Genomic DNA, 12,670 nt, shown 5'->3' with positions numbered 1-12,670 from the left:
CCAGAAATGAAAGCTCATTTCAAGATAACAATGTCACCCTCTCCTGAGCGTCACAAAGAGACCACTGATTGATGACAGGGTCATTGTCGAGAACTCACAGGGAAAGGCGTGATCCTTCTGCACCTACCCAAGTCCATACCGATGCCAGCAGCCACGGAATCAGTGCAGTACTGGCACAATGCCAGCACAGCAACAACCATATTACCACTTATGCCAGCAGACACCTCCCAACCTTCAAGCATAACCATTCCATCATTGAGCTCAAGTATCTGGAATTAGTTTGGGCAGTTGCAAAGCTACGCCTATAATTATATGGCCGACCCTTTTCAGTCATCACACACAAGCACAGATATTGCTGGCTGAGCTCACAGAAAGACCCTACAGGTTGACTTCCTCAGTGGGTGTGACACTGACAAGGATATTCATATTCTGTCATTTAGAAATCTGGCAGTCTCCACAAGAACACTGATTGCCTGTCTCGTTACCCGGTCAACGAGCCTGACAACACTGCCTGTAGCACCGCCAATGGCATTTTCTCTGTGTCTGTATTCCCTAACAACGCCGATGAGCAGTACTGAGACCTATCACTTCAAGCACTCGCTGAGCATCTGCACTCTTCACCTAACAATGCCTCTCTTGGCCGATATGTCCTCCAGGTTGGCATTCTCCAAGAAAGGAACTTCTCTTATGGCGGGTCTGATTATCTTCTTGTCATGCCCAAACTTCTGCAACACACTCTGCTCTTTGAGTTCTATGATGAATCTACTGCAGGACACCTTGGGGTATCTCTCAGGTACAACCCCATCCGCCGCCGCATTTATTGGTCCGGTCTCACTCGCTCCATCCGATAACACGTTGCTGCCTGCGATTTCTGCCAACACCAGAAAGAGCCTCAGGCGCTACGTGCTGATCACCGTCCCTGCAGAACAATTCTTCCATGTTGGATTAGAGCTCCTAAGCCCTTTAACTGCGTCATCCACTAGAAACAAATGGGTAGCGGTTGAAACTGATTGCGCCACCTGCTAAGGGTGGCGTCAATCACACGGGCTCTCCTGACCAGTTGGGCCACTGACGTTGCACGTTTTCTTGCATAACATTATCTTACTCCACGGCGCCTGGAACAGATTTTTACTGATAGTGGTCATAACTTTATGTCGAAAGTTATCACCGACATTGTGCGTTCCTGCTCCACACAACACAAGCTGACCACCTCACACCATCCTCAAACCAACAGACTGACGGAGTGGTTGAACCGTACCCTCACAGATATGCTGTCCATGTACGTTTTGAAGACCTGCTATGCCTGGGACGTTGCCCTTTTTTACATTACATTTGCCTATAATTCTTCCCGGCATGACACTGCTACAATTTCTCAATTTATGTATTGTACGGTCGCAAACCAACCTTTCCCCTGGATACTGCATTTCTTTCTGAACCTCATCGACAGGTGAGCATGCGCAGTGCCATCGCCTTGGCCAACCAAGCTTGCCAACTTGCCCGTGCTCAACTGACGGCATCGCAAGCCACTCAGCAGCAACTGTACAATGCCTGCCACCATAACGCACAGTTTTTCCTTGGTGTGCACACGTTCCTGTGGTCACCCTCTCGTAATGCTGGACTTTCAGAGAAGCTCCTTTCCTGATTTAGACAAGGTCCTGCCGCATGCTCCACCAGGTGACACCAGTGATCTACGAAATTGCTCCCGTCAGCTCAACGTCACCCTCTACTAGGTCATCCAGTGATGTTGTGCATGTCAGTAGGCTCAAGGCCTACTACACTGCTTCTGAGCCAAGCCTTTAGTTGGGCCGACTTGGCACTTTTACTGACGAGGGTAGTGCTATGGTAGTACTATGATAGTACTGTGGTGGTAGTAGGGTAGCAGTTACGATGCAAAACAGGCCAGCGGTGTCAAGATGATGATTAAAGGCTAGCTTGGGCTGTTGCCTTTTGGTGAAGTGCAGCATATTCATTTTGTAAGTATACTTGCATATAGCTTCTTGTTTGATTTTCCCTTGTAACAATATTATTGAATGCGAGCTCATACTTCTTCCAGTCTTCCAAATTTCCAGCTTCGTCTCAAGCAACCCAGTGTGCTCTGTCAGCCCTATCTTTTACAAACTGGGCAGTCTGCTGCTTTGGGCTGCTTCTACGGCAAATTTTCCAGATTGTTTCCGCGCTCAAAGAGAGAGAGAGAAATGGCAGAAAGGGGGGTGCCAAGGCACAGCTTCACTTTCACTTTTAGCCCTTTTTCTTTCACTCTCTCGTTCTCTTTCCGGATCCATATGAAGTGCCATTGCGAGTGATGCAGATGCTATGCAGCTGGCACCTCTTGCGCCAAGCTGCGATGCTCTCCGTGGCTTTGCGAGATGCACTGCGCGGAAATGGTGGCACATTCGAAGTCTAATAAGGCAACCTTTCCACCCTGTCTTAACACTGTTCGTTTAAAGGGAACTTAGCAATGTCAAGCACAGTCTGAAAACACCATCCAGAAGACATAACTGATGGTTGCGTCTAACGTGCTATGATAATAACATGTCGTTATATATGGATTCTTAAAGCTAAGCTTTCTTTGCATGTTCCTTCAAATTTTTTACTGCTGCGACTGCCTTACAAGCCACTTCGAGCAGTGGCTGAAAGTGTGCATGTACATGGCAGGAGCGACGTAGAGAGGAAAGGCGATGCAAGAGGCTCGTTTCAACTTTTACATTGTGCCGCATTTGCACAACACCCTCTGGGTCATCACCAGATAAGCCTCCTGACAGCTTTAGTTATCCGTGAGCCCTCCCCCCAAATTAATTGCAGAAACTGCAGCGGTATTTACTCTTATATTAACGCGATAGTCCCGAAGGTAGATAGACAGAATGCAGAGGATGGGTACAACCTATGCAGTTGGGAAACAAATGAATAACAGCCTTGCCCCTCTTCACTCCCAGTTTGCATACAGAGGGGGAGAGGAAGGCGGGAGAGGGAAAAAGTGACAAAGGAAAAGGAAAAAACGACAGCCCTTGCTCGCAAACGAAAGGTACAATACTTTAATTTCTGCTATTTCGGAAATATAAACACCACGCATATTTGCCAAGTGGACAAATGGTGCGGGGTGCCTACATGCCAAGCTTCATTACGTCACCATAGGGTCTAGGCGACAAAACAGAAGCAGCAGCGACAGCAGAAGCAGCAGAAAGAATTTTCACGACTTTGTAGAAATGTGCTGAGTTGTTAGAGTTGGCACTTGTGATAATTGGGTGACAAAAAGTGTGTAATTTATTATAAAGTTTTAAATATGTACAACACACGACACTTTGCCATGCGCTTATGTGTTGTAGCTCATTCTGAGCGTGATTGTACTTCACTACCAATCGCAGCACGCCACTCTTGAGTTTTCAGCCTCCCCTGATCAAGTGACTTGAGGTGACCACATGGTGCCACGAGGGCGAGCTGTCCGATTCACTGCTCAGGGCACATTACCGATACTTTCCCAACGTTACGGTGAACAAATGTGGTTTGTAATAGTTGAAATGTAAGTTAATTTGTTTCTACGAAAAAGAAAGTACCAGAAAGAGAATGCACGAGGACAATTTATCGCTACACTTAAGCACTTCCAGCATACAATAAATGTTGTCTGCTTGTGTTTCAACATGCTCCATTATGACATGAGCTGCGCGGTCGGTGTTGCTCTGAATCTGTATTTTCGCGAGCAATACAGTTCACCCTTGCATTGTGGGCTGCAAACGTAGCGATTGGCAACATGTCAAGCTGCAATATCATGCTCCTCGGCAAGGCAAACATGTGAGCGAAGTGGCTGCACCAGCACCATCGCCACCAGCATCTGTGCATTTGCGGCCCTCATGTCACCCTGAAGGATTACCCTATACCACAACAGTGTCTCGTATGTGCGACATTTCAAGTAAACCCAAGCACAAGCGGACTAGGCCTGTCCGCTTGTGCGGAAAGGCCTAGTGAACGCCCTGCATGGTGCAGCCACTTGGTAGCAGAGTGCTCAACCACAGAACTAATATAGCAGTAACCAAGTGCATTGTATTTTACTGCCGGTGTAAATTTTTCATAGGAACTTAGCCATGAACATGTTTTTCTAAATGTTTAAAATTTTTTAGGCTTGTTTACGGAAAGATCAGCACTTCGTTTTGCTGGTTAAGCTCTGCACCACCAGGTGCTTGGACAATGTAGACCGATCAGGTCGCTCAGATACATCTAGGCTAAAGCTCCTTCATTACAGCAATAGTAGTATGGGGAGGGGCTTTAGGCCTCCACCCACCCATCAAAGCATCCAGCTCACCCGTGGTTACCGGAAGATCGGACACACTTGGTGCTGCTACAGAATGCTCACAACGTACACTGCTTCGATAGCTCACGTTTGGAACTGACTGCCAGGCAGCTGGTAGAGAGGTTGTAGAGGCTTCGCACACTGGCTTCAAGACAACCAGAAGTAGACAATACGACGTCCCATCATGAGGCAAAGTCAGTGAAGGTGGAGCTAAAGCCCGATCACTCGGCAAATGAGTTTAGGATGAAATGTATGGCTATGGAGGAGGGTAACTCGTAATTGTCTGTAGCTCTGTTAATATGAGATGCTTCACACAAATTGTGGTACGAACGTTTACTGTACCCTATGTGTCTACAAAACCTGTTTGAAGCATTAAAAAAAAATTAAACTGCGTTTTTACAAGCCAACACTGCCATTTGATTACAAGGCACACTGTAGTGGGAGAACACCTGGGGTTCTTCAACATGCACCTAAAACATGGGAATTCTCGAATTTTGATCCCATCAAAATGTAGCCAGGATTCAATGCCATGACCTCCATGTGCAGCAGCCCAACACCATAGCCACTAAGCAACCACAGTGGATCCTGAACCGTTTCAGCGCCCCATTAAAGAACACAAAGGTGTCAAAATCCGTAGTCCGCCACTATGGCATGCTTCATAATCTGATTGTTGTGTTGACACATACAGCCCCATAATTATATTTATGTTTAACACATCTGGCCATGAGAGGGAATGACAACACTCAACCCTTTTGTGAGTCATGAACAGTGACGTACAACTCAAGAAATGGGTTCCTGTAGTATTGGAGGTGTGACCAAACTTTATCAAAGGTGTGCAATGTTAGCAAGCAAGAGTGCAAGCCCTAAACCCTTGTTAGTAAGATTGCTGGCAAATTAAGAGCATGAACTTGTGTGAAGAAAATGTGCAGGGACCATAGATGATAACTGTCAATGTAAGCGAATAGCCTAAATGAATGAAAGGGTGAACAAACAAAAGAACAAGCAAATGAGAACAAGGAAAAGCGAACGGATGTTTTCCTAGCAGAGTCCGACCACCAACAATTACAGACCTCAAACTAAGAAAGAAAATGATCGAAAGAGCCAAAGAAATCCCCTTCAAAAGATTTCATCGCAGCCACACGTCCATGTCATAATGAAATGCAGAGTACATCACACTGCTACACATAAAGCCCAGAGCAAGTGGCAAAGTTTAAGTAATATACCACCGTAAGAGCAATATACGAAGAGTTGCCGATTACAACGCAGACAAACCCCGAGACATCGAAGCATACCTGCAGGCTTGCAGAGCTATTCCTGATGCTAAAACAACTTAAGCGATTGTTTCAGGTGACAGGCATTTCCTATGTAGAAGACCTAATCTATTCTAACACTTTCACCACCACTCACTGACATCACTTGTGGCGCAGCAACTGCATTGTACAGCTAGACACAGTCTTATGACAATGAGTCAGACACTGAGGATGCAACTGGCAAGTGATAGTACACCCGACACAATATATGCTGAAAAGCAACTGTATTCCCACAAGGAAATCACCCACAGCTGTGGACGTTCAGTCACAGTTCGCAACATAATTATATCTGTATGATTTATTGTCACGGTACAGCTCTACACAAATTTTCTGGATTCTTCTACTGTTTCTTTTGTGATGACATCAGGCACCAAGGGCACTACAGTATTATAAGAGTTCTGGCCTAGACAATTTTATATTCGCATTTAATGCTTTACGGGAACTTCCAACAGATAACTGGTCGGCCTTACTGGCCTAGATCTGAATATGCCTTGCCACCTGTATAGCACAACAGTGATAGGGTGTCACGCATCACTCAAACGACATTTAATTCAATCTACCTTTATTGGAGCAGCTGAATAGAAGAATCAGTATGCCTTGAGCAAATGGATATAAATACCAGATTCTGGACTGAGCCAACCAGCAGGAATCAGCACTTGCAGCTAATTGTTGTCAACGGTGCAGAGATGGGCTATATCTTGACGGGCCCAATTAACATGAGCAGAAGCTGTAACGACAACAGTAGCACAGTAACAAATTAGACATATGACGGTACAACCATCCAGGGATATGTGCCTTGAGCACTTCACCGCGTAACTGTCGCAAAGTGAAAAAAATAAATAAAAATGAGCTCCTCGCGCAACAAGGAAAAATGTTCTTTTAACTGTAAACTCTCGAATGTGTAGCGTTCGTCCGGGTAGCTCGTAATAGATGTCCTAAAAACAGTAGACAAAATTAAGGCAGACAGACTACCTTGTGTAATAGACCGTATTTGTGTTATGACAATATCGACCATTGATGCAAAGTTGCGCGCATGACATATTGTTACAATGCGGGAGACGTCTGTTTAGAAGGCTCGGCGCTAAGGCACTGGATGGAGCGAGGCCGCTACAGCAAAAACAAAGTCCTCTTCACCCGCTCCTTTTCTTGTTTGTGTGTACAAGTGTGCCGCTACAACATGAACAAAGAAACCAACGGACGCAGGTATTGAGCTGATTCGTGCACTCGTTTACCTTTGGAGGTGGCCGTGAGCGACAGCCGCAGGGTAGTTTGTGCCCGCTCACCACATGCTTCACTGTACCACATGCGTAAACACAGCATGACATCGTGTACTAGTACGGGTAGTGGGTCGCACGCCTTACTGATCTTCAGACCGGCACAGATCTCCCTGCTCCAGCACGCCTGCTCCAGCACGCCCTTTCGCCGCTAGGGACAGAACGTACGAGCAGAGTGGCGCTAACTATAACCTGTTCGCTGTCGTCTGCTTGTGTGATCTGTTCAGCGCTCGTGTTGCCATTTCGACAGGCACAATACGCTTGTATTGGCGGCAAATGAATAAATTAACAAATATACAAAATAAAACAGATATTTGCGAATGCTTTGCGTTTGAATAGTCAAACTAGAAGAGGAGGAGCGGTGCAAGAAATGTAAACAACGAGCGTAAGTGGCAACTGCAATCCTATAGATCGACAGCATAATTTTTTCTTTCCTAGCCTCCATAAGAGACAGGAAAAATTGTTTTAAAAGAGTCATAGCCTAATCTAGCTTTTTTGCGTTAATTACTAATAGCCTAATGTCGTAGATGACATTAGGATTTACTCATGTGTGCCGTAGCGAAAGGCAGATGATCTGGTAAAAGTATAGTAAATGTATATTCACGAGTAAGTCCTCGGCCCATATGTGCAATAGGTTGATCGATTCTGTTTCAAGGAAAGGTGAGCATATCTTGTTTTTATCGTCGTTGGATGTCTAGTTCAGTAGAAAGCTTGCAAAAGCGATTTAACGTGCTTTAATATAGGTGCTGCTCTACAGGCCTTAAAAAAATCGTGTCACGGAACTCTTTTCAAACTGTAAAGCTAGCTTTTCTGCGTAGTACGGCGGTAGCATAATGGTGGTGCTTAATATACGTACAACTGTGTGCGTAATTCATTTTTTGAACTCACGACGCATTCACGGACAACCTTTAAGACTTAAAATGAGTGGTAATCGTTCTGTCGACGACCATACGTTGGTTTCAAGTTTCTAAAGACTGCAGAAACAAGTTTTACAACGTATACAATGAAACTGTTGTGTAAATTACGAACTCTATAAGCAATGTGATTTATAATATACTGCTTGAAAAAGGCAATAGGAGCGGCTATTTACCGCAATTTTGGAGACCAGCGGACTACACGTGCACGCCTCGAAATTTTTTAGGTTCGGGCATGCAGTCAACTTTATTGGTGCCAAGTGACCGATCAAAGCCTTGTAACATCAGTGTCACTGTGTTAGCAAAAATCTTCAACTAGACAAGCAAATGCAAAAGTTAGCACAGCGAAACCCAAACGCACTCCGCTCCCAGAGACGGAAGAAGAGTGTAATGTATTGCAAGACATCCCAGACGAAATTCTGCGCCTCACCCGAGAAAACCTACAAAGTATTCATACCCTAACGAATCATGTAGAGGTTGTCGAAAACAAAGTCGCCATAAAAATTAAAAACAAAGCTAGTCAGCCACAACAAAGGGCTACGACTACGCACCCTTCGGCGGCAATAAATTCCTCCCAAGACCATCATGGCTGACACAACACGGGATACTTTAGAAATTTGGCAGTGGAATTGCGCTAGCTACGCGAAACGCAAATCCTCGCTGCAACAGTACCTCAAAATTCAACGCTAAAGGGCGCACGTAATACTATTACAGGAAACCCTATGCCAAACCCTTACGCTCTCAAGGTACTGCACCGTCTCAAAAAGAGGAGGGGACACCAGGAGAGGCATCGCCACGCTCGTTAGTAGAAAATTCGCGGGCATCGTTCACGAGGTCCTACCGAAAAACAGTCGCATCGAGGCAATCCAAATCGAGCTCGTACCTAACCGATTCTTAAAACAAAGTTTTTTTGTACTAAACGTCTACAGTTCCCCCACGCACTACAACCAATCCGTCCATGCGATCCTTACTAAAGCCACGTCATTGGCACGAAACTCATCAATCATTATCGCAGGGGACTTCAACGCCCCCTTCCCGTCGTGGGGTTACCCCACAATCAAGCCTAGCGGCAACAACCTCTCGCGCGCAATAGACGACCTGTCCGATCTCCCTGGTGACGGACTATAGGTTCCCCACCAGCTGATTGGGTACGTCGACGCAGCGCGATACTACGCCGGACCTCACGTTACTCCTAAATGTTGCAAACTACACAAGGACGAACACGCAAGAGAACCTGGCCAGCGATCACTTCGTCATACGCGCAGAAATACCAAACACGACGGCCCCACCCCGATCGTTCACCCTCACAGACTGGGATACCTTCCGTAAGTTACGGAAGGAAGATACGAATACGTATGACTCCTTTGCGGAACTCCACTCTGCGATAGAGGTCGACGTAACCAGAGCCACGAAAACCACACAGACGGAACTGGAAGTCCAAAGGGTTGACCCTCACCTCGCACACTTACTCGAGGCCAAGGCTTCGGTACTTGCGCGATGGAGAAAGCAAAATCTCAACAGACGCAAACGCATCGCGACCCTCAACCGAGACATAGACGAATACTGTACGGAGCTCACAAGACTCCAATGGCACGAACTCTGTTCGGCAGTCGACGGCCGCATGCGGACAGGAGGTAAGTGGAACCTCCTGAAACGCATGTTAGACGACAGCCAAACAAAGGATAATCAAAGCCACGCGCTAGACCGACTTCTACACATTGACGCTCCTATTACAGAATCTGAATTTCGCGCAGCCCTATTGAAATTGCGCAATACCACACCCGGGGAAGATCAAATTACGAATGTTGCCATCCGAAATCTTGATGATGCCTCTTTATCTCACCTCGTTTCCTGCTTTAACGAGTGCTGGGAGGCAAGTACCCTCCCTGACTCCTGGAAGCATGGAAAAATTATATTTATACCAAAACCCCACAAGCCCATCACCCTCGAGAATATCCGCCCCATTTCTCTTACATCTTGTCTCGGCAAGACCTTTGAGCACATAATCCTTGCCCGACTGACAACGTACATGGAAGAAAATCACCTTTTCCCCAACAGTATGGTCGGCTTTCGTACGCATCTATCTGCGCAGGATGCCCTATTTCAAATTACGCACGATGTGCTTGATGATACCATCCACCATCTTACTAAAGCCATCCTGGCGGTTGACCTCATTAAGACATTTGACAGAATTCGACACGCTGCCATCTTACGGGAACTGCAGGAACTACAGGTAGGCCCTAAGACCTACAACTACGTTCGCGCTTTCCTCTCTGGCCGCACTGCCTCCTTGCACATTGATCAGCTCAGCACACCCTCTTATACGCTCGGTTAATTTGGAACCCCGCAAGGCGCGGTCCTCTCCCCCCTTTTATTTAACATTGATCTCATCCCCTTAGCCCAGAAGCTCAATCTCATCCCACACCTAAAACATACTCTGTACGCTGATGATATTACCGCGTGGACCACTCAAGGCTCAGACGGGGAAATTGAGGAAACTCTACAATTAGCAGTCGACACGATCTCCGCTCACGTAACATCTATCGGACTCGAATGTTCCCCCTCTAAGTCCGCGCTCCTCCTAATTAGACCAAAATCTGCCGCCAACTCACCCATCCAAATCACTTTACAATAATCCCCTATCCCCATCACTCCCACACTGCGCATCCTTGGCCTCTACCTGCAGGATTCTGGACGCAATGACGATACCCTTAAAACACTCAAGGCTTCCACGCAATCAGTGTTGCAGCTTCTACGCCGCGTATCTTCCCTGCACAAGGGTTTAGACGAAGCAGACAACATGAAAGTTGTACATGCTTTTACGCTTAGCCGCATTCTGTACGCCACTCCATATCTCAAGCTGAACTGCACGGCAACCAAGCGCGTGCACGCCATGATCCGCCTTGCAACTAAGGCAGCCCTCAACCTTCCTCGCAGTACTAGCACAGCCAAACTTCTTGCACTAGGCATGCATAACACGCTTCCTGAACTAGTTGAGGCGCACCTTCAGACGCAGTATTTAAGACTTGCCGCGAGCGCCACTGGCCGCCATATCCTCGCCTCCCTTCGCATCAACATACCCGCTAATCAGTCAACCCTTATAGCCATTCCTCGACACATTCATACACCCCTTGTAGTGAAACCCCTTCCTCGAAACGTCTATCTCCAATATCACATCTCTCGCCGCGTAGCTCGCGCAAATGCCCTCCACAAGTATTACGGACAAGTCGAGAAAGCCATCTGGGTGGACGCCGCATGTACAACGCATGAAGCTGTAGCAGTTGCTTACAACCCAACCTTACCCCGACCCCTAACTCACCATCTTCCCTCGGGCTCTATACCTGAGGAAGCAGAGGAGACCGCGATCGCCTTAGCCCTTGCCCTTTCGTATGCTGAATACATCTTTAGCGATTCAAAGACTGCTTTGCCCAACTTTGCCAGGGGCAGAATTCACAACCCTGCCTGAAACTTGTTGAACATCCCCACCCAGAATTTACCCCGTAGGGTTGAGCTCAGGTGGGTGCCGGCTCACTCTGGGAACCCCGGAAACGAGGCTACCGATAAATTGGCCCGAAGTTTAATTTTCCGGGCTAAGGACAGCCTCGATCCGGGTTTTTCGAGGGAGCGGGTACACAGCTTTGCGGAGCTCACGCAAATACCCCGTTCGGACCATTCGGGCTTACCTTCTTCCCCACCCCTCCCTGACGCACTCTCAACAGATCCTCTGGAGACGCCTCCAGACCCGCTCTCTCCCATCCCCTCAGCTGCTATCCCACTATTGTGGCATCTCCCCTACGTGCTCCCTGTGCGGAGACCCTCACGCCACACACTTCCACATCCTTTTTGGCTGCCCTGCCGATCCTCCCCCGCAGGGACAGCCCGCCATCTCAAGCTGGGAGGACTGGGAGGTCCTGCTCAGGTCTACGGACCCGACATCGCAGGTTACTGTGGTGGCTCGGGCTGCCGACGTCATGAACAAAAGGAGCATGAACGTTTCGACGTAGTGCGGGACCGTGCGGTGGTCCAGGGACCCAGAGGAGTCCAAACTCACATGCTATGAATAAATTTTTCTGTCTGTCTGTCTACACTCACATAAAGGGGAAGGGGGAGCAGAAGAGTCCTTCCTGGAAGAAATTGCCAAACGGTACTTTCCGCTAGGTGTCACCCCAACGATTGCCTACAGGGAGCAGAGTTGCGCATAGGTCCGCCGTCGTGATCCAGCTCTGCAGCGCAGCCACTCCTCGTGCGCGCAGGAGCCAAATGCCGCGCGGTGTTCCGCCTTTTTCTATAGTGGTCGCGAGCTACAAGCGCCAATTGTTCGCATGCGCTTAGCAAAGGGCACTTCTTAATACAGGCTTCGCTCGAACGACTCATTCGTGCAGTCGGAGGGGGTGGGCTTCCAACCAACCGAAACTTTGTATGTACCTATATGTAAACACGCATATACAAACACACACATGAACGTACAAATAGGGGGTAGGACCGCGCGCCTTCGATTCCCCAAAATAAGATACTCCCGTGGCTCGAACAGCTCTAAAGTTCCCTCGCAAACGCGCAGTACGTTGCCACAAAAGGCGGTGCAATGATTTTCAGCATGCATATGAAGTTGTCTTATCCTTGTCAGAAAGCAAGAAATGTTTTAAAGAGTGTTGAAAACTTCACACACGTAAGCTGGACACTTAGCGCATTTTGGCTGCCGAAACCAGCCGATTAATGACCGTCGCCAAGAGAGCTGTCGTGCCTGCAATTATGTAAGTAACCGTTAACAGAGCATCATTTATCACTAACCATCGTTCACAACAGCTGCACGTTTTCGATACATGCGGTGCAGACACAGATTTAAGCGCATTTCCAATGTTCACATGCGCACATTTTAAGCAAACCTTACTT

The 12,670-nt window shown here is 47.4% G+C and overlaps 2 protein-coding genes across 2 annotated transcripts in view; both read right to left on the bottom strand.

Moving 5' to 3' along the window:
• LOC135896027 (zinc finger protein 658B-like) overlaps positions 1-6,974 on the bottom strand; it is a 200,821-nt gene extending 193,847 nt beyond the window's left edge. The window contains exons 1-2 of the mRNA XM_070523381.1: positions 6,825-6,974; positions 6,212-6,319 (exon numbers count right to left, since the gene is read on the bottom strand). The gene's annotated coding sequence lies outside the window, so the exon portion shown is untranslated. The remainder of the gene's footprint in view (positions 1-6,211; positions 6,320-6,824) is intronic.
• LOC135896031 (zinc finger protein 658B-like) overlaps positions 1-12,670 on the bottom strand; it is a 181,353-nt gene that overhangs the window by 77,897 nt on the left and 90,786 nt on the right. The gene's annotated exons all lie outside the window — the stretch shown is intronic.

Source organism: Dermacentor albipictus, chromosome 8 (genome assembly GCF_038994185.2).
Source record: "Dermacentor albipictus isolate Rhodes 1998 colony chromosome 8, USDA_Dalb.pri_finalv2, whole genome shotgun sequence".
Classification (NCBI taxonomy): domain Eukaryota; kingdom Metazoa; phylum Arthropoda; class Arachnida; order Ixodida; family Ixodidae; genus Dermacentor; species Dermacentor albipictus.
Note: the sequence above shows the minus strand (reverse complement) of the source record. Positions and strands in the feature narration are given on the sequence as shown.